This window comes from Pteropus vampyrus, unplaced genomic scaffold, assembly GCF_000151845.1.
Source record: "Pteropus vampyrus isolate Shadow unplaced genomic scaffold, Pvam_2.0 Scaffold257, whole genome shotgun sequence".
Taxonomy (NCBI): Eukaryota; Metazoa; Chordata; class Mammalia; order Chiroptera; family Pteropodidae; genus Pteropus; species Pteropus vampyrus.
Window position 1 is genome coordinate 875,604 of NW_011889038.1, and position 4,320 is coordinate 879,923.

Below are 4,320 nucleotides of genomic sequence, written 5' to 3' on the forward strand. Positions count from 1 at the left end.
CAGAAAAAATATTTGAAGAAATGAGCAAAATTGTTCCAAAATTTTGAAAGCTATAAACCCATCGATCCAAGAGCCCAACACAATCCAAGCACAGGAAGCAGGAAGAAAAACTACACCAAGGCACATCATGATCAAATTGCTCAAAAACGGTGATAAAGAGAAACATCTTAAAAGCAGAATAAATATTACGTAGAGAGGAAGAGAAGCACGCTAGCAGATTCCCCGTCAGGAGCAGCGCGAGTGGGAACGCGAAGCTACACCGTCAAGGTAGCGGAAGAAAAACTGTCAACCTGTAACTACCTTTAAGTCAAAAATTTCTTTCAAAAAATAATTTCAGCAAATACCTGCCCAGCAAAATATTTTCTAAAAACAAAAGTGGAATAATGACATCATCAAACACGCAAAAGAAGGAAAAACTTCGCCAGCAGCCCAGCGGCGCTACGATGTACGTCAGAGAGGTCCCTCCTGCAGGGGAAAAGCAGCCGAGGGAAAGATGGTTCTACAGAAAGGAATTAGGAACCCTGGAAACGGCGCCTACACGGGCAAGTAATTAACATTTAGAAAAACGTAAACGTCTTTAGGAGATGATTGAAAAGAAGATCTGAATAAATGGAATGACGTCCCATGTTCATGGATTGGAAGACTGAATATCGTTAGATGGGAATACTGCTCAACATGATCCACGAATTCAATGCAACCCCTAGCAAAATTCCAACAGCTTTTTTTTACAACAATGGAAAAAATCTTCAGTTTCATACGGCATGGCAAGGGGCTTCGAACAGCCAAGACGGTCTTGAAAAAGAATAACAAAGTTGGAAGACTCACACTTCCCAATTACTGCAGACCACGAAGCTGTAGTAACCAAAGCAGCGTGGTATTGGCAAGAGAATAGACACAGAGACCAATGGAATACATCTGAGAGCCCAGAAATAAACTCATACATCTATGGCCGATTGATTTTCAACGACGGTGCCAAGGCCATTCGATGGGGAAAGAATAGTCTCTTCAACAAGGGCTGGGACAACTGGATATCTACATGTAACGTTTGCCAAGATAGATCCCATTCTGGTTCATAAAATATAAAAAGATACAAGTCACGCAAAATATGTTCTCTGCCATAATGGAGACCAGCAACATAAGGGTACCTAGACAATCCTCAAATACTTGGAAACTGAACAATTTACACTTCAGGAATCAAAGAAATCAAAAGTAAAATTAGAAAGTATTTTAGAAAATGAAAACAACACATTTTAATTTGCGAGAAGCTACTACAGCACAGCTTAGCGAAGCTGGAGATGCTACTAAATGCCTATGTTCAAAAAAAAGAAAGATCTCAAATCGGCGACCTCAGTCCCATCTTAAGAAACTAGAAAAAGAGAAAAATTAAAGCCGAAGTAAGCCAAAGAAAGAAAATTAAAGAGAGCAAAGTGAAAAAGAAATAGAGAAAAATAGCAGAGGGAAAAAAAATGAAACTAAAGGCACTCTTTTTAGGATCAATAAAAGTGATAAAAAAAACTCCAGCCAGGCTAATCAGGACAAGAAGAGAGAAAATATTACTTAGGAAAATCAGAAATGAGGCAGGTGGCATTGCTACCGATTCTGCAGATATTAAGAGGATAATAAGGGACTGTTATGCACGACTTTATGCTTATAAATTCAACAACTTAGATAAAATGATCAAATTCTTTGAAAGACACGGACCTCTAAAGCTCACTCAAGAAATAGATACCTTGAATATTCTTATCTCTAGTAAAGAAATTAAAATTCAACAAAGGAAACTCCAGGTCCAGATGTTTTCACTACTGAATTCTACGAAACACTTAAGGAAGTCTACGCAAACTCTCGAAATATTGAAGAAGAGGATGTATTTCCCAACTTATTTCATGACAAAACTACAGAACACAGATGAAAACATTCTAAATCCTTTAGCGAGTTGAACCCGACAATGTATAAAAAGGATAATTACATCATGACGAAGAGGTTTATCTAAGAATGCAAGGTTGGTTTAATATTAGAAACAATGTAATTCACCATATTAACAAACATAAAAAAGAAAAAAAACATACGATCATCTCAAAAGATGAAGATAAAGCGTTTGACGAAACCCACATCCATTCCTGATTTAAAAAAATAAAATAAAAACAGCAAACTAGAAATAGAAGGGGACTTCCTCGAGCTGAGAAAAGAAATCCGCAAGAACCAACAATTCACATCACACTTAATGAAAGAGACTGAATGTTGTCCCCTCCTGCTAAGACCAGGGACAAGACAAGGGTGTCTGCTCTCAACACTTTATCCATCATTGTCCTGGAGGCTCTAGTGAGGAAATTCAGAAAGAAAAATAAATAAAAGACATTTAGATTTTTTAAAAAATGAAGTCAGTCTACGGCCATGCTACCCTGAACACGCCTGATCCCATGTAGGAAGCTAAGCAGGGTCGGGCCTGGTTAGTATTCGGATGGGAGACCACCTGGGAAGACCAGGTGCTATAGGCGTAAAAAAAATAAATAAAATAAAAATGTCTTTATTAAAATAAATAAATAAAAATCATAAAAAAAGACGTAAAACTGTCTTTATTTGCAGATGACAGGATCTCTGCAATCAGATTACAATATACAAATTATCATATTAACATGTACACCTTAAAGTTATCCAGCATTATATGTGAAACATACTTCAGTTAAAAAGATATGATCAGCTATGTAGAAAATCCAGTGAATCTACAATAAATCTACTAGAAATAATAATCGAATTTAACAATTTACAGGAACAAGAGCAATACACATAAATCAATTATTTCCACAGACCACTAACAAAAAATCAGAAATTAAAACTTTAAAATTCCATTACAATAGTATCAAAAAATGAAATACTTACGGATAAATCTAACAAAGGATGTGAAAAACCTGTATCCTGAAAATGATGAAACATTTCTGAGAGAAAAGAAAGATTTCAATGAAAGGAGAGGTAGACTGTGTTCCTGGTTCCGAAGACTCAGTGTCGTTAAGATGTCATGCCCCGCCTCCCCCCAAAAATTGATGTATAGATTCAGTGCAATCACAGTCAGAAACCCAGTATGACTCTTAACATTCATACAGAAATGTGTAGAACCCAGAAGGACCAAAGCAACTTTAAAAACAAGAACAAAGCTGGAGGACTCACACTATACAGTTTTAAGATTTATAAACTATTGTAAGGGCAATTCGGTGGAGAAATGATCATGATTACAGTCTTTTTAAAAAATGTTGTTGAAACATTTGAATATTTGTATGCAAAAAAAACAAAACAAAACAATACTGAAGAGCGTACTTCAACCCATACCTGACCCCATTTACGAGAATTAACTCAAAATGGACCACAGACCTAAGTGGAAAGCCTAAAACTACAAAACTTTAGAATAAGACCTTTGTGATCTTGGGTTAGATAAAGATTTCTTAGATTTGACATCAAAAGCATGATTCACAAAGGGACAAATTGATAAACTGGACTTCATAAAAAGTATGCTCTTTTTCTCTTTCAAAGACGTTAAGAGGATAAAAAGACAAGTCACTGGGCTGGGAGAAAATAATTTCAAAGCATAAGTCTGATAAAGGACTTGTGTCCAGAATATATTTTAAAAATTCTCAAAATCCAATAAGAAACAACCCGATTTTTAAAAATGGACAAGGGATTTGAACATTTTACTGGAGAAGATAGACAAAGAGCAGATAAGCACCTGGAAAGATGCTCAATATCATTATTCATCAGGGCGATGCAAATTAAAGTCCCAGGGAGACACCCTCCGCATCTGTGCGAATGGCCGACTCTAGGGAGACGGGCACTGTCAAGGGTGTGGAGGAGCTGGAGCTGCCACCTGCGCTGGTACAAGCACTTTGGGAAAGAGTTTGGCACTTTCCGACAAAGGTAAACACACATCTGGCACGTGATCCAGGCATCCCCTCCTGTGTTTACTCAGGGGAAATGAAAGCCGGTGTCCACGACTCGTGTGTGAATATTCGTATCAGCACCACCTGGAACCACCGCTGGACACGACCTAAATGTCTATCGACAGGTGAATGGACATACACCGAACAGTAAAGTGGAAGACGCTATTGAGATTCTAGGACACAGACAAATCTCGGAATAATTATCCTGAGCGTAAGAACGCAGACCAAAAACAGAAGGCATCCCGTATGATTCCATTACATAAAATTCCAGGAAATACAAACTAATTTAGAGTGGCAGGAAGCAGATTAATAGTTGCCTGGGCACAGGGTGGGGCGAGGAGGGGCCGGAGGGTGGGATCTATTACAAAGGGGCACTTTTGGGGATAATGGATTT

At 37.8% G+C, this 4,320-nt stretch overlaps 1 pseudogene; it reads left to right on the plus strand.

Moving 5' to 3' along the window:
- The first annotated feature begins 2,381 nt into the window (after positions 1–2,381).
- Positions 2,382–2,495, plus strand: LOC111729358 (annotated as a pseudogene).
- The last annotated feature ends 1,825 nt before the right edge of the window (positions 2,496–4,320 follow it).